Raw genomic sequence first — 18387 nt, forward strand, 5'->3', positions numbered from 1 at the left:
TCAAACTGGTATTTTATTGAGGATTTTTGCATCGATGTTCATCAGGGATATTGGTCTAAAATTCTCTTTTTTTGTTGTGTCTCTGCCAGGCTTTGGTATCAGGATGATGTCGGCCTCATAAAATGAGTTGGGGAGGATTCTCTCTTTTTCTATTGATTGGAATAGTTTCAGAATGAATGGTACCAACTACTCCTTGTACCTCTGGTAGAATTCGGGTGTGAATCTGTCTTGTCCTGGACTTTTTTTGGTTGGTAGGCTATTAATTATTGCCTCAATTTCAGAGCCTGCTATTGGTCTATTCAGGGATTCAACTTCTTCCTGGTTTAGTCTTGGGAGGGTGTATGTGTCCAGGAATTTATCCATTTCTTCTAGATTTTCTAGTTTACTTGTGCAGAGGTGTTTATAGTGTTCTCTGATGGTAGTTTGTATTTCTGTGGGATCGGTGGTGATATCCCTTTATCATTTTTTTATTGCATCTATTAGATTCTTCTCTCTTTTCTTCTTTATTAATCTTGCTAGTGGTCTATCAATTTTGTTGATCTTTTCAAAAAACCAGCTCCTGGATTCTTTGATTTTTTGAAGGGTTTTTTTTTTGTGTCTCTGTCTCCTTCAGTTCTGCTTTGATCTTTGTTATTTCTTGCCTTCTGCTGGCTTTTGAACGTGTTTGCTCTTGCTTGTCTAGTTCCTTTAATTGTGGTGTTAGGGTGTCAATTTTAGATCTTTCCTGCTTTCTCTTGTGGGCATTTAGTGCTATAAATTTCCCTCTACACACTGCTTTAAATGTGTCCCAGAGATTCTGGTATGTTGTGTCTTTGTTCTAATTGGTTTCAAAGAACATCTTTATTTCTGCCTTCATTTCGTTGTGTACCCAGTAGTCATACAGGAGCAGGTTGTTCAGTTTCCATGGAGTTGAACAGTTTTGAGTGAGTTTCTTAATCCTGAGTTCTAATTTGATTGCACTGTGGTCTGAGAGACAGTGGGTTATAATTTCTGTTCTTTTACATTTGCTGAGGAATGCTTTACTTCCAACTATGTGGTCAATTTTGGAATAAGTGTGATGTGGTGCTTAGAAGAATGTGTATTCTGTTGATTTGGGGTGGAGAGTTCTGTAGATGTCTGTTAGGTCTGCTTGGTGCAGGGCTGAGTTCAGTTCCTGGATATCCTTGTTAACTTTCTGTATTGTTGATCTTTCTAATGTTGACAGTGAGGTGTTAAAGTCTCCCATTATTATTGTGTGGGAGTCTAAGTCTTTTTGTAAGTCTCTAAGGACTTACTTTATGAATCTGGGTGCTCCTGTATTGGGTGCATATATATTTAGGATAGTTAGCTCTTCTTGTTGAATTGATCCCTTTACCATTATGTAATGCCCTTCTTTGTCTCTTTTGTTCTTTGTTGGTTTAAAGTCTGTTTTATCAGAGACTAGGATTGCAACCCCTGCCTTTTTTTGTTTTCCATTTTCTTAGTAGATCTTCCTTCATCCCTTTATTTTGAGCCTATATGTGTCTCTGCCTGTGAGATGGGTCTCCTGAATACAGCACACTGATGGGTCTTGACTCTTTATCCAATTTGCCAGTCTGTGTCTTTTAATTGGAGCATTTAGCCCATTTACATTTAAGGTTAATATTGTTATGTGTGAATTTGATTCTGTCATTATGATATTAGCTGGTTATTTTGCTCATTAGTTGATGCAGTTTCTTCCTAGCATCGATGGTCTTTACATTTTGGCATGCTTTTGCAGTGGCTGGTTCCAGTTGTTCCTTTCCATGTTTAGTGCTTCCTTCAGGATCTTTTGTAGGGCAGGCCTGGTGGTGACAAAATCTCTCAGCATTTGCTTGTCTGTAAAGGATTTTATTTCTCCTTCACTTATGAAGCTTAGTTTGGCTGGATATGAAATTCTGGTTTGAAAATTCTTTTCTTTAAGAATGTTGAATATTGGCCCCCACTCTCTTCTGGCTTGTAGAGTTTCTACTGAGAGATCTTCTCTTAGTCTGATGGGCTTCCCTTTGTGGGTAATGTGACCTTTCTTTGTGGCTGCCCTTAACATATTTTCTTTCATTTCAACTTTGGTGAATCTGACAATTATGTGTCTTGGAGTTGCTCTTCTGGAGTAGTATCTTTGTGGTGTTCTCTGTATTTCCTGAATTTAAATGTTGGCCTGCCTTGCTAGGTTGGGGAAGTTCTCCTGGATAGTATCCTGCAGAGTGTTTTCCAACTTGGTTCCAGTCTCCTGGCAACTTTCAGGTACACCAGTCAGACGTAGATTTGGTCTTTTCACATAGTCCCATATTTCTTGGAGGCTTTCTTTGTTTCTTTTTACCCTCTTTTCTCCAAACTTCTCTTCTTGCTTCATTTCATTCATTTGATCCTCAATCACTGATACTCTTTCTTCCAGTTGATTGAATCAGTTACTGAACTTGTGCATTCATCACGTAGTTCTCGTGCCATGGTTTTCAGTTCCATCAGATCATTTAAGGACTTCTCTACATTGGTTATTCTAGTTAACCATTCATCTAATCTTTTTTCAAAGTTTTTAGCTTCTTTGTGATGGGTTCAAACTTCCTCATTTAGTTTGGAGATGTTTGATCGTCTGAAGCCTTCTTCTGTCAACTCATCAAAGTCATTCTCCATCCAGCTTTGTTCCGTTGCTGGTGAGGAGCTGTGTTCCTTTGGAGGGGGAGAGGCACTCTGATTTTTAGAATTTTCAGCTTTTCTGCTCTGTTTTTTCCCCGTCTTTGTGGTTTTATCTACCTTTGGTCTTTGATGATGGTGATGTACAGATGGGGTTTTGGTGTGGATGTCCTTTCTATTTGTTAGTTTTCCTTCTAACAGTCAGGATCCTCAGCTGCACGTCTGCTGGAGTTTGCTGGAGGTCCACTCCAGACTCTGTTTGCCTAGGTATCAGCAGTGGAGGTTGCAGAACAGCAAATATTGCTGAACAGCAAATGTTGCAGCCTGATCATTTCTCTGGAAGTTTCGTCTCAGAGGGGTACCCAGCCATGTGAGGTGTCAGTCTGCCCCTACTGGGGTGTGCCTTCCAGTTAGGTTACTTGAGGGTCTTCCATTTGCAGAGGCAGTCTGTCCCTTCTCAGATCTCAAACTCCGTTCTGGGAGAACCACTACTCTCTTCAAAGCTGTCAGACAGGGACATTTAAATCTGCAGGGGTTTCTGCTGCCTTTTGTTTGGCTATGTCCTGCCCCTAGAGGTGGAGTCTACAGAGGCAGGCAGGCCTCCTAGAGCTGCAGTGTGCTCCACCCAGTTCGAGCTTCCTGGCTGCTTTGTTTACCTACTCAATCCTCCTTGCCGAGTAATAACTATGTTGTTCAAATACACCACAATTTGTGTATTCTTCTGTTGATGGATTTTTTTTTTTTTTTTTTTTTTTTCCAGTTTGGAACTATTGTGACCAAAGCTGCAATAAGCATTCTTGTATAAGGTTTTTGCCAACCCATGCTTTCATTTCTGTTGAGTAAATGTCCAGGCATCATAGCATAGATGCACGTTTAACTGTGTAAGAAGCTGTCAAAGTAGTATCATTTTACATTCCCACCAGCAATGTATGGAGTTACAGTTGTTCTACAACCTTATCTACATTTGGTGGTGTCAGCTTTTTAATTTTAGCTATTCTGATGGATGTAAAATGCTGCCTCGTTGTGGTTTAAATTGTATTCTGATGACTAGTGGTTTTGAGCTACTTTTCATGCGCTTATTGGCTACTTCACTTTTGTGACCAGTGTGCTGAAATACTTTGCCCATTTTAAAATTAGGCTGTCTCTTTCTTGTTGTTTGAAAGAGTTCTTTTTTAAATGTTCTGGATATAAGTCAGATGTATGTATAATGAATATTTTCTCTGCCTTTTACCTGCATTTTAATATTTTAAATGTGCTTTTTGATGAGCAGAGGTTTTCTTTATTTTATTTTATTTTTTAAATTCAGATGTTGTCAGTTTTTTTAATGTTCAGCTTTTTTGGTACCATCTTTAATAAAAAATTTGCCAACCCTAAAGTCACAAAGATATTTTCTGGTTTTCTTTCAGAGCTTCATAAAAATTTGGACTTTTATTTTAGGTCTGTGATCTGTCTCAAGTGAATTTTTGTATTTGCTGTGAGTTAGGAATCAAGTTTTAGTTTTGTCCCATCTTCTTTTGTTCTGCCACTCTGCATTGAAAAGACTTTGTTTCTCCCATTGACTTGCTCACGTGTCTTCGTCAAAACTCAAGTTTAGACTCTTTATTCTGTTCCATTTATCTATTTGTCTATTCTTACACCAGTTCTATACTATCTTAAAAACTGTAGCTTTGTAGCAAATATTCAAATCTGGCAATGTGAGCCCCCTAATTTGTCCTTCTCTTTGAAAAAGTTTTGCCTACTGTATGTTTTTTCCTTTTTCTATATAAATCAACTAGTCAATTTGATTTAAGAATCAACTTGTTAGTTTCTAAAAAAAAAAATCCTGGATTTTTGATTTGGATTGTATTGATCTGTACATCAATTTGGGGGAAAACTGACATCTCAGATATATTGAGTCTTTCAATCCGTGAACGTGAGACACTTTGGGTCTTCTTTATCTCAGCAATGTTTGTAGTTTTCTGTGTAAAGATCCTGCATATTTCTGATTTAAAAAAAAGTGATTTTATGTCTTTTGCTGCTGTTGGACACAGAATAAAACAATCGTTTCCAATTGTTCTTTGCTAGTATATATAAATACACTTGATTTTTGTATACTGGTGTTTGTTTCTGTTCTTCAGATTGGGACATTTTCTACTGTGATACCTTCAAGATCATGGACTCTTCTGCTGTCTCCAATCTGCTTTTAAGCCTGTCTAGTGACTATTTCCTTTTTCAATATTGTAGTTTTCAGTTCTACAATTTCTTTCTTTCTTTTTTTTTTTTTTTACAAGTTTCATTTCTCTGCTGAGATTACCCATCTGGTAACTCTCTTTGGCCAACTTTTTATTTTTATTTTTATTTTGTTTTATTTTTAAATTTATTTTCATTTCAATTTATTTTCATTTTTTATATTTTTAACTCAAAAATATAAATTTTTTTTTCATTATACTTTGAGTTCTGGGATACATATGCAGAACGTGCAGGTTTGTTACATAGGTATACACGTGCCATGGGTGGTCTGCTGCACCCATCAACCCGTCATCTACATTAGTTATTTCTCCTAATGCTATCCCTCACGTAGCCCCCTACTCCCCAGTAGGCATCAGAGTGTGATGCTCCCCTCCCTGTCTCCATGTGTTCTCATTCTTCGACTCCCATTTATGAGTGAGAACATGTGGTGTTTGGTTTTCTGTTCCTGTGTTAGTTTGCTGAGAATGATGCTTCCCAGCTTCATCCATGTCCCAGCAAAGGACATGAACTCATCCTTTTTTTTATGGCTGCGTAGTATTCCGTAGTGTATATGTGCTACATTTTCTTTATCCAGTCTATCAGTGATGGGCATTTGGGTTGGTTCCAAGTCTTTGTTATTGTGAACAGTGCTGCAATAAACATACGTGTGCATGTGTCTTTACAGCAGAATAATTTATAATCCTTTGGGTATATACCCAGTAATGGGGTTGCTAGGTCAAATGGTATTTCTGGTTCTAGATCCTTGAGGAATCATCACACTATCTTCCACAATGGTTGAACTAATTTACACTCCCACCAACAGTGTAAAAGCGTTCCTATTTCTCCATATCCTCTCCAGCATCTGTTGTTTCCTGACTTTTTAATGATCACCATTCTAACTGGCGTGAGATGATATCTCATTGTGGTTTTGATTTGCATTTCCCTAATGACCAGTGATGATGAGCTTTTTTTCATATGTTTGTCAGCCTCATAAATGTCTTCTTTTGAAGTGTCTGCTCATATCCTTCTGTTTTTAAGTGTCTGTTCATATCCTTCACCAACTTTTTGATGGGGTTGTTTGTTTTTTTCTTGTAAATTTGTTTACATTCTTTGTAGATTCTGAATATTAGCCCTTTGACAGATGGATAGATTGCAAAAATTTTCTCCCATTCTATAGGTTGCCTGTTCACTCTGATGCTAGTTTCTTTTACTGTGCGGAAGGTCTTTAGTTTGATTAGATCACATTTGTCAATTTTGGCTTTTGTTGCCATTGCTTTTGGTGTTTTTGTCATGAAGTCTTTGCCCATGCCTATATCCTGAATGGTATTACTTAAGTTTTCTTCTAGGGTTTTTATGGTTTTGGGTCTTACATTTAAGTTTTTAATCCATTTGAATTAATTTTTGTGTAAGGTGTAAGGAAGGGATCGAGTTTCAGTTTTCTGCATATGGCTAGCCAATTTTCCTAACACCATTTATTAACTGGGAAACTTACCTCATTGCTTGTTTTTGTCAGATTTGTCAAAGATTAACTGGTTGTAGATGTGTGGTATGATTTCTGAGGCCTCTGTTCTGTTCCATTGGTCTATATCTCTGTTTTGGTAGCAGTACTGTACTGTTTTAGTTACTGTAGCCTTGTAGTATAGTTCAAAGTCAGGTAGTGTGATGCCTCTAGCTTTGTTCTTTGGCCATCTTTTTTTAAAATTTATATTTATTTATTTATTTATTTATTTATTTTTTGAGACAGAGTCTTGCTGTGTTGCCCAGGCTGGAGTGCAGTGGCTCACTTTCAGCTCACTGCAACCTCTGCTTCCTGGGTTCAAACAGTTTTCCTGCTTCATCCTCCCTAGTAGCAAAGGCCACCTCTCTCAGCTAATTTTTTTTTTTTTTTTTTAGAGACAGGGTTTCACCATGTTGGTCAGGCTGGTCTTGAACTTCTGACCTCAAGTGACCTGCCCACCTTGGCCTCCCAAAGTGCTGGGATTACAGATGTGAGCCATCGTGCCCGGCCTCTTTGGCCATCTTTTTGAAAAGTCCCTAAACATGTTTATAATAGCTGCCTTACAGCTCATATCTGCTAATTCCAACATTTATATCATCCCCAGGTCACTTTCTATTCATGATATTTTTCTTGAGTATAGGTCACCTCTCCAGCCCCTGCATGTCCAGTATATTTTTATTTTATACTGGATGTTGTGGATGATATGTTATAAAGATTGTATTCAGAGTATTCATTTGAAGCCTTAATTTTTGTTCTAGCAGGTGGTTAAATGACTGACTGACATCCTTGAACTTTTGGAAACTTGGTTTTGTTTTTTCTTAGGATTGCTCTGTTTTGGTTTTGCTTTTAGTCTTAGGATGAATTGTTAGTCTTTGGACATAGTCTTGACTCCTAACGTGTGGTCCTTTTGTGGAGTTTTAGTGGAAAGTCTGAGGCATTCCCCAATTTCCTCTAGCTTGGTGGGGTTCCAACTCCAAACTCTCTTCTGTGCAGATGGCAGCAGTTCAGATGTTCCTCCACTTCTCAGCCTACCCTCTTTCTACTGGACTCCTGATGTCTCCCTTGTGCATGTGCAGTTTAGGAATTAACCAGGGACCACAGAAGTTTATGAAAAGACTTAGGTGCTCCTTTCTCTGTGGCTCTGTTCTTCCCAGGAATTACCCCCTTGATACCAGCTCTCACCTATCTCTTCTGATATTTAAAGCCAAGAAGCTTGTGACCTTCTGCTTGAGTGCCACCTGCCCCCTGCTTCTGGGACCAGGGGGTACCCTCAAGGGAAAAGCCCTGTCAATTTAGTTTCCAAATAGTGTTGTCCCTTCTTTTTAGGGTCAAGTCTCTGCTAGCTACTGTCTGCATTTGGTCAATTTCTAGTGCTTTCAAGTAGTTCTTCAAAAAAGAATTTGGCTGGGTGCGGTGGCTCCTGTTTATAATCCCAGCACTTTGGGAGGCCGAGGTGGGTGAATCACCTGAGGTCAGAAGTTCGAGATCAGCCTGGCCAACATCGTGAAACCCCATCTCTACCAAAAATACAAAAATTAACTGGGTGTGGTGGTGGGCGCCTATAGTCCCAGCTACCTGGGAGGCTGAGGCAGCAGAATTGCTTGAACCCAGGAGGCGGAGGTTGCAGTGAGCCAAGATCACGCCACTGCACTCCAGCCTGGGTGACAAGAGTGACGCTCCATCTCAAAAAAAAAAAAAAATTTGTCCAGGATATAGAATTATTTTTGGAGAGAGTTAATCTGATACAAACTATGCCACCAGTACTGGAACACTCTTTTTAAAAACATAACAATGTTTCTACTAATCACACCAAAAAGTTGCCAATGATTCCTTAATTTTACCCAAATGTAGGGAATCGAGTTTCTGATGATGGAGATAATATTTAGTTTAGCTTTTTTTTCTTTAATAGCAAACTTGATAGAAAAGCTTTCTTAAAAAATGAATTTACTCATTCACTGGCTGAGAAGCATATTGTTATTAGGTTGGTGCATTAAAAGTGATGGCAAATACCATAGTTATAGCATGACTGTCCTTATCTTGGTGTTAAAGCCTGGAAATCTTCCCCTTGGCAGCAGCTGCTGAGCCAGTTTTATAGTAATCTCAGGTATTCAGGACACAGTCAAGAGAAAAGAAGTATGTGACAAAGGCCTCTGAGCAGCTAAAGTAGATTTATAATCAATTAATTTTATCACAGGGGAGTCTTTCAAATCCTCACTCAGAACCTATTTACCCTGATTTTAAGTACAGCTATAACAAGCCTTGTGATTTCTCCCCCTGGCTTATAGAACATTAGTGGGAGTGAGTGAGAGTGGGGACGATGGCATGCTATGGGCAGGCACAATGTCAGTGGCAGGAAGTGACTGGTGACAGCAGCATTAACTCCAGTGAGTGCAGTTTCTGTATTTGACGCAGGGCTAGGTCCCAGGGTAACAAAAACACTGGAGGTTTCGCTTGTGCATCAAGGAGCTTGTGCAGTATCAGGATACGCAGATGTGCAAAAGTGCAAAATGGGCTGGTGAGTGAAATAATAACAAACTTTCACTGAGTGCAGTTATGGAAGGAAGGAGGAATTGGATGGTTCAGAGAAGACTTCAGCGAGAAGAACTTTGCTGGCTCACATAAGGTTGATCTCTGTCTGTAGGAGTCTTTGGAGGATACATTCGACACATTGAAAGGAAATCAAGTGGAACTTATAAGTAAAGGCACTATTTTCAAAGCTATGTTTAGAAAAACCTACAAAGGACAGTTAAGCACCCCGGGGCCTGTGAACATGGTGGGAAGCTGTGACCACCACTAGACCAGAAGGAGCAAGAGGAGGAAAAGTTACCAGAACTGCAGGGCCTGTGGCGGTTGCGGGGAACTGCCTGTGGCGTCTGGTCTGGGAGAGCAGCCCCTGGCATCGCACCTTTATCTCCTCTGCCCTCTCACCTCCTGCTAATCCAACTAGAAGCCAGAGGAAGGGTGGGGGGTGCCCACTGGTGCTGTGAGTATATGTCGGCTTCCCAGGGCACAGAGATGGCTGGAGAAGGGTGGGAAGTGGACTGGAGGGGTAACCTGAGAATAGCCAGCAAAGTTGAGTAGAATTTTGTCTTAGGTGACACATGTCCCTCCGGGAAGACAGTCCCAGCCCCAGAGCTAAGGTGTGAAGTATCTCAAGGCATGCTCAGAGAATCCAAGTGGTTTTGTAAGAAGTAGGGCACAGAGTTCATCTGGGGGGTGGCTAGCAATGGACAGTGTTCCTTACCCTCCTGAAGCATTTAGACTGGATTTGTGAGCTGTTGAGATCCCTAGAGGGCCCCAGCAGGAAGGGGACCAGCAGCCAAGGGGAGAAAGCATGGCAGGAAGGAGTGAGGGTCGTCAGCTCATGTTCCACCAGTGCGGACGAAGAAATAATATCTGAAAAACACAAGTTTGGTGTCAGCATTGTGTAGACAGCACAATCCCCACCTCAGTAGTGATGGAGGCGACTGGACCGTTCATGATCGTAGCCTTACATATCACAGTCAGCATATTTCTGTTACCAAGACAACAATGTCTGTGGTTCATTTTAGGAGCATTTCCAATCAAAGGTCTTTAGATTATATAAAAAGTTTTGATACTTAGAGAATTGATATTAAGGAACCTGGAAAATTTGCTTATTTGAAACATCTTTTTTTTCTTAATGAGACTGGGTAAATGAAGTTTTGCTACATTTATTATTATTATTGTAATTTATCAAGGTTATTATTATAATTATCACTCCAGAATAAAGAACTTAATTTATAAGAAAAAAACAAACAACCCCATCAAAAAGTGGGCAAAGGATATGAACAGAGACTTCTCAAAAGAAGACATTTATGCAGCCAACAGACACATGAAAAAATGCTCGTTATCACTGGCCATCAGAGAAATGCAAATCAAAACCACAATGAGTTACCATCTCACACCAGTTAGAATGATGATCATTAAAAAGTCAGGAAACAACAGGTGCTGGAGAGGATGTGGAGAAATAGGAACACTTTTACACTGTTGGTGAGATTGTAAACTAGTTCAACCATTGTGGAAAACAGTATGGCGATTCCTCAAGGATCTAGAACTAGAAATACCATATGACCCAGCCATCCCATTACTGGGTATATACCCAAAGGATTATAAATCATGCTGCTATAAAGACACATGCACATGTATGTTTATTGCGGCACTATTCACAATAGCAAAGACTTGGAATCAACCCAAATGTCCCTCAGTGACAGACTGGATTAAGAAAATGTGTCACATATACACCATGGAATACTATGCAGCCATAAAAAAGGATGAGTTCATGTCCTTTGTAGGGACATGGATGCAGCTGGAAACCATCATTCTCAGCAAACCATCGCAAGAACAGAAAACCAAACACCGCATGTTCTCACTCATAGGTGGGAATTGAACAATGAGATCACTTGGACATGGGAAGGGGAACATCACACACTGGGGCCTATTGTGGGGAGGGGGATGTGGGAGGGATGGCACTGGGAGTTATACCTGATATAAATGACGAGTTGATGGGTGCTGACAAGTTGATGGGTGCAGCACACCAACATGGCACATGTATACATATGTAACAAACCTGCACGTTGTGCACATGTACCCTAGAACTTAAAGTACAATTAAAAAAAAAAAAACTTTCAAAACCAAAGTCATCGTATTTCATAGTGAGTGCTAGTTGGAAAACATTTAATCAGTAGATCTTTTATTACCTGGTGGAGTTACTCATGTGTTTAGCTGCTGTGTGAGGTAGGACATTCATCCTTCATGTCTGGCTTATTTAGAGGCATCTTTGGTGAGTTCACGACTTAGCAGAAATCCTGATTCACTTGACCCGATTCTTGAGTCAAGCTGTTGTTAGCTGCTTGTTTAAAGACTAGGTTGAGACGAGGGACAATTAGTTTGTTGTCTCATGTCCTGTTTTGCCCTTTCTCTTCCATCTTCTGCCATGTCATTCCCTCTCCAGGTGCAGGTTCTGTCCCTCCCTCACCCTGATGATGGGTTGGAGGTCAACTCAGTCACAGCAACTGAAGGACATTGTCAGTTTTAGTCTTGTGTCATTTGTCTCTCTCAGTGTACATGCTCACTTGTAGAGCCACCCAAGTATTGGCCAATTAAAAACACAAACTGGAGCACAAAACTGTTTTCTCATATTTGCTGGCTGAACAAATGTGTCAATAGGATAAATGTTATAACTGGGCAAGCCAGCTTTAGACTCTTAAAAACTTGCCCACTCAACGTTTTCTTGAGTTTTGACCCCATCCACTGACCAAGATCTCTTTTTCCTGTTAGAATGTTAGTCAGACTCCCCATCTATGAATGTTTTGTAAGGTGCAACAGAACTCAAGCTATGTTTACATAACTCCTAGCATATAGTAGGTGTTCAATAAAAGTTGGCTATTATAATTATTGCCCAGCAGTGAAGAGAACTGCTTGACTTTGTTTAATTTAGTATTTTGTAAATCTGCTTAACCAAAATACTGCTATTTCTAGAACCATTCATTAACATTTCAAGGAATGCTACTGTTCTGTGGAATACAGCTTGGGAAACTCTGAATTAAGAGTTGGACAAAATTAAACTGTTGGAGTTGGGGTTCTGGATCTTAGCTTAGTCCTCACCACACCTTGAAATTGCTTAAATAAAAACAGGGAAGTTTCATTTTAGGGTATAAAACAGAAATTAAAAAAAAAAAGCCACCTGTATAAAAGCCTGTATTTTTGTCCATTTATTCTTTGTAAACACATCTCTAGGTGACTCGAAAAGTTCAAGGGAAGCTGTCTGAAGTTCTCAGGACCAGTTTAAGAGGGTATCGTGAAGTCAGAGAAATTAGAATTATATGCTCCTTCTGATTTTGGCCTATCAGAAGTAATAAAGCCAGAAATTGTACCCCTCCTCTTTCCCTGTCTCCACCTCCCTTTGACCTGGTCACCCCTCTTCCTGTCTGTATCGCTGCCTGGCACAGTTGCAGGGTGAGTGGGATGCCTGCTCCTGCTCCTGTTCCTGCCCTTCTCCTGTTGGGTTTTGGTTTATGCCTTTGCCCACCTCAACTTCGTGCCTTGATAGGACACAGACCTCTGGGAAGAGAGGCCTGCATGTGTCCCGAGCAGTCTTATGGGGGTTGGGTCACCAGCCTTCCAGAAGCACGTCTGGTTGGCACTGGTGAATCGTCAGGGCCTAGGACAGACATCACTCACTTGCTCATCTGAAGGCCAGGAACGATTATGTCATTATGTGTGTGCATTTCTCAACTAAGCCTTCAAGAGGGTGATGGGATGAGAAGCATCTGTATATGACGCATGTGTGACACATCCAAAGGGCAAATATATCAGATGACCATCTGCCCTGTGTGAGCCTTGGGAGAATTTTCAAAAGTCATTCTCACGTACTTGTGCTCCATACCCACCAATTCCAAAAATCGATGCCCACAGAGATGTCCTCGTTGCTTCCCACGAACAGGACCAGCGTTCCTTGCTGAGGTGTGCTCATGCCTCTGGATTCAGTTCTGTGACCCTCTGCTGTCCCTGTCATTGTAGGAGGTGAATGAGGGCTCTAACTCTACCTAATGATCTTCCTAAGATTGCTTTTGTTTAATGATCCAGTCTGTTCTAGGCGATGAGAGGGAAAACAGTCTGCAGGCAGCCCCACCTCAGGAAGGTCCAAGTTAATTTGCCAGCCCAGGGCATTGCTACCAGTGCAGAACTGAGCCCATGATAGGGACAGTTATTTGGGAAACTTAAGTCAGACCCCACCCTAAGTAAGTTCTAACTTCGGTCTGTGGAGCAAGAAGTATACCAGAGGGTTCAGCGACGCTTCCGCTTTGCACAGAGTTGCAGATGAAGACCCCGGCTCTCTCCCTGTGGTGTTTCCTGACTGTCAGCCACCTGCCCTTTGCATTTTCCCAGAGTTCCACTGGGATAAGGGTGCAGATTTTCAGCTTCACTTTCCTCAAGGCTAAAATACATCATCAAGTGACCATGTGAAAATTCCATGAAGGCAGTCCCTCTACAGAACAGACATGGGGATCTCTGTCAGTAAGAAAGAGACCTCCCTCTGCTTGGTGCTGAGGAGGTTGTGAGGCTACTCGATTTATGGCAGTTGCTGCTGTGACCCTAAATTGTACACTTAATTTAATGATTGAAAAGGAAATTGAACAAAAATAGATACTCTATTTTTAAAGTCTAGGTACTGTATTGTATTTGTAAAGTGTTCATCAAATGCAGAATGTTCTTTAACCTTCGTGCTATGCACACACCACTTGCTTCTGCTATCTACCACCTCCAGAATGAAACTGGACCAGTTTCATCTCAGGTCAGAGAAGGTGGTCTGGCCATTGTTCACTATGATGAGGGACAAACCTGTGATGGGCCCATCTCCTCTCTTACCTACTTCCCATCCAAATTTCCCTTTCCCCCATCTCCCCTTCAACCAAAATGGGTGATTAGATGGCATGTCTTTTGCAAGTGATTCTTGAGAAATGCTGCCTGGCACCCTCAGTTTCCCTTCTTTGCACTGGGAACCACCAGTCTGTGGTAGGGAAGGTAGAACTACTGTGTGCTATGCTTGAGTTCCCGTGAACACCAAAGGCAAAGCTCCAGGAGAGCCTAGCTAAGCATTGAACTCGGTCACTTTCTTCCAGCAGCCTCTGTCTGAGAGCTTGACAGCCTTTCTCAGATATCCAGTAACCCCAAGAGCTAGACCACTCTCACTTTACAGAACAGCTGAGGCCCGCAGCGTTCTATGCTGACTTGTTTGGAATGCAGGCATTGAGGAATTCATCTGACTATGAATTTGCGTCTCCAGAGAGAAGTGAGAGCGACGTGGCTCGCTGCCATGGTTGGGAGCCAGGCTGTGAGCAGCAACACTTTATGATCAGTTAGAAAATAAACAGCAGCAACAACTTGATTTCTATTCAGCTCTCCCCATGATAGAGGATCTAAAAAAACACTAATAAATCAATGTGGCTGGCAGGTGCTATCAGAGAGGAAGGCCGGGGCAAAAACAGTGTTCTTCCATTCTGGTCAGCTGCAGAGGACAGAATCAAGAGAATGGAGATGACGGGCCTGGCACGGTGGCTCATGCCTGTAATCCTAGCACTTTGGGAGGCCGAGGTGGGCGAGTCACTTGAGCTCCAGTTTGAGACCAGCCTGGGCAACATGGTGAAACCACGTGTCTACAAAAAATACAAAAATTAACCGGGCATGGTGGTGCACACCTGTAATCCCAGCTACTTGTGGGGCTGAGGCAGGAGGAGCACTTGAACCGGGTAGGTCAAGGCTGTAGTGAGCTGAGATTGCACCACTGTACTCCAGCCTGGGTGACAAAGTGAGACTCTGTTTAAAAAAGAGAAAGAGAGAAAATAGAAATGAAAGGAATGAGAGTTTATGCCTTCTTGTCATGCTATCTTCTTTTTGCAAGAATAAGTGGAAGATGATGAAAGCTTTTCATCTCATTGGAAGGCCACTTGATTTGATAAACAGCACCAATAATGATTACCCTGGAGCATGGCTTTCAGCGAGGCCCGTGTCACAACTTAGCAACTTGCATGCACAGAACTGTCTACCTGTTTGTAGGTAGCAGTGGTGCTGTTTGGTGGAGATTGGAAACTGCATTGTTCTCTTCTCCCAGTTTTCTGAGCATCTAGTAGAAGAAATGGCTGCATGTAGGAACTTAGTTAAGGCTTATGGCTGATGATAGTAAGGAAAATTTCCTGGCAATAAGGGATGCTAATTACTAGAACAGGTTGCTCCGTGGGGGAATCCCAGCTGTTTACCTGTGATAGCTAACAGCATCATGACCTGTGTTGGTCAGGACTTGGACTTTGAGGTTCAAAGGTTGTTCTGTCCAGAGGCAGGGGGCGTAGTAGCTGACCTTGTTCCTTTCAGCCTGGAGGGCCAATAGGAAGTGTTCCTAAGCCAACTTCATACTTGGGTTTTTTTTTTCTCCCTTATTTTTTTCTTAGTTTGCACGTCTAATTTTCAGTGTCTACAATGTGCTAATGGGCTTTCCACCCACTAAAAATCACGTGTAGATGTGAGAATGTTCTCGAGAAAAGCCGGTCTCTGGGGCTTTGCTTCTGGCTTGAGGTTCTGTGAGGTAGGTGTTAGGAAACCTCCCCCGCAGTGGGCCGGGTGCCAGCGAACCTCAGCGGGGTCAGCAGCTCTTCTGATAATTTTGGCAGGAGAGGGAGACACTCAGCCACCCTGAGAAGAAAGAATGTATATTTTGCGATCCATTTGCAAATCAAGCTAGAATGCATTTTCAGAACTGGGTGTGTATTCAGGGCCTGTCTATTTCTTTCCACCATCAAACCTGCGAGGACAAAAGTAACTCACGTTCAGTATAACTCAAGTTCATTGTTCTCCACCACATAATCTTTCTTCCTGTCCTGGATTGTAGCGGGGCAGCTCAGAAGGCATGTCAAGAAGGAAGGAAGGGGACGGGCAAGACAGGATATGGTAATGGGGCGCACAGTCAGTGCTTCGGGTGACCAACATCAACATGGTGGTCCTGGGTTAGGATTTCGAGGAGGCGACGGAAGGAGGAGGATGAGAGGGGGATGGGTGATGCCTGGTGGCTGGTGCTTCACAATTTAAGCAAGGCCTGTCTTGGGAACCGCAGGAACAAGGAACTTGCAGGGCACAACCCTTGTACAACAAGGACAGAATGCAGGAAGTCTGAGGAGAGCAACCAATGCTCTTCGGGTCTTCAAAGTAACAAGGGGATTTGATCAGAACTTTCTGAGGGCACCTGGCATCTCCCACAGGCCATGACTCTGTGATTCTCTGACTTTCCTCTGGAGCTGGCTGGCTTCTGTAAAATTATCAAAGAGAAGATAGACCTTAAACTTTAAAAAAATGTGGCCTGAGAATTAAAATTATACCGCTAAAGTTCACTTATTAAAATTCATCAGCATGAAGACTTTCTCAAGCCATAATGACTTCATGGCCTAAGTGGAAATTTCAAATTCCTTTGGAAAATCAAATTGGCATAGCCAAATGAGCAGAAAATTGTCTTTGACTTGTAGATGTTATTTCTACATTATTTTTCTTTGCGTGAGAAAATAATCACTCACTCTGACACTTAGGCTTGACAGCTAGGAGTAAGAGTCAGAATCTGTCAGTTGCTTCCATGGTCCTAGGAACTGTTTGCGGTGTTTTACATGCACTGGTTCATTCAATCCTCAGAAGAGCTCTCTGAGGTGAGATGGTACTAAACCCCCACTTAACAGATGAAGAAATGGAAGATTAGAGAGATTAAGTAACCCATCAGGGCCAAGACTGGACTGTGTGTCCAGCCAGCTAATTCCAAACTCCTGCAAATCATCAGTCTTTCCCACTCTCCACCTCTTGCAGAGGGTCAGCAGATGACCACTTGAACTGCACCTGTCATAGTAGGGTGGAATTAAGAGCTTGGTGTTGTGGAACAAAGAGAACTGCCTACTGTCTGGGGCACAAACAACGTGAACACTAGCCTTCTCTCCCACTGAGTATAAAATGGGCCAATAACACACATGATACCTGTAAGAAAATCACTTATATTTTGAATACTGCTGTTAAGAATTTGAAACTAAGCAGGATCTCTAGGTTAATAATTCTCCATCTCTAGAGCGTCACAACACCAAAAGCTAACAGTGAATGCTGACTCTGTCAGACACTCTTTGAAGTCTTCTACATTTTTTCATTTGTTTAAACCTAACGGCATCCCCAGGAGATAGGTACTGTTATTTTTCTCATTTTCCAGATGAGGAAACCAGAACACAACTAGGAAGTGGCAGAGCTGGAAAGGGGGTCCAGGATATTTAACCATTAGGCTAAACTGCTTCTCAGCACTAGTTTTTGGCAAACATGAAATATCTGCTTCTGGGATGCAAACAGGAGTTCCCATCCTAGGGGTGGGATAAGGTTAAGTAGATCCAGTCACCGAGCTGTGTCTTGTGAATGTTTGTGCATCTGAACCAGGTGATGCAGAAGGTCAGTTGCAGCTGTCTTCCCACGAAGTTTCCTTCTAGAGATGGGGCGGGTAGTGGGTTTTCCCCACTAAGCCATGCCAGGTGGCTATCTACAGAACGCCCCGTTCATTTTGCATCATTGGCATTTTGTCTTTGACACTTTCTTCTGAAATGAGAAGGCTTGGATTTTTTGTACTTTTTGTACAGAGTTTGTTTGTAAGCCTCTTGGTGTTTCAAGATAGAATCTGCTCATTTCATATCCAATGAATGTTATAATGGGTTTAAATGTGGTATTAGAATTTATCAAAGGTTGCTTTTAATGTAGGTAAGGGGCGAACTAAAGTGATTAGATGCCTGCTGAAGACAGTCCAAGTTCCTCAGTGTGGTCTCCAGATTCTCGATGATCTGACTCTCCTTACCTCTCCAGCCTCCTTACCTCTCCATCTTGGTGTGACCCTGTTTCTCTTGCTCCCAGCCTAGCAAAACATTTGCACTTCCCAAAATACACCAGGCTGTCAGAATGTGCCCTGATTCTGTGTCTTTGCCCCCACCTGAGAAACATCTCCTCATCTTCAAAACTCAGTTCAACTTTTTTCACTGCTGTTAAGCCTCTCTTTCCCACCCTTCTCCAACCCATCAGACTGACCACTCCCATTTTGGTATTTGTACTGTATTCTGAACAGACCTTGAACACAGCACAGACTCCAACACTTTCAAGCCCATAAAATATCATGATAGCATTGGCTTCTGTTAGTTGGGAATTTGATATGTGCCAGGCATGATAATACCAAGCATTTTATTTAACAGACTTCTTGCAACTACCTCTTGAAGCAGGCATTAGTCTCATGGTCAATATATAGATGAAAAGAACAAAGCTCAAATAGATGAAGTGACTTCCCCCAATCCACATGACCAGTGTCTATGTTTAGGAAACTTTTAAGTTTCCTGAGGGCAAGGGCTAGCTTACTTGAGTCAGGGCTCAACTGGGATATACCAATAGTCCAAGCCTGTTTTCCATTCCTGTCCTTGGAGCTTGGCAGGGAGTAGGGATAGGGAGTGGTTAGGTGTTCTCAAAACACAAATTGGAAAGAGAGACTA

General features: G+C 41.8%; 1 protein-coding gene across 4 annotated transcripts in view; it reads left to right on the forward strand.

Moving 5' to 3' along the window:
* NPR3 (natriuretic peptide receptor 3) overlaps positions 1-18387 on the forward strand; it is an 82370-nt gene that overhangs the window by 51332 nt on the left and 12651 nt on the right. The gene's annotated exons all lie outside the window — the stretch shown is intronic.

This window comes from Papio anubis, chromosome 5 (assembly GCF_008728515.1).
Source record: "Papio anubis isolate 15944 chromosome 5, Panubis1.0, whole genome shotgun sequence".
In the NCBI taxonomy this organism is placed as follows: Eukaryota; Metazoa; Chordata; class Mammalia; order Primates; family Cercopithecidae; genus Papio; species Papio anubis.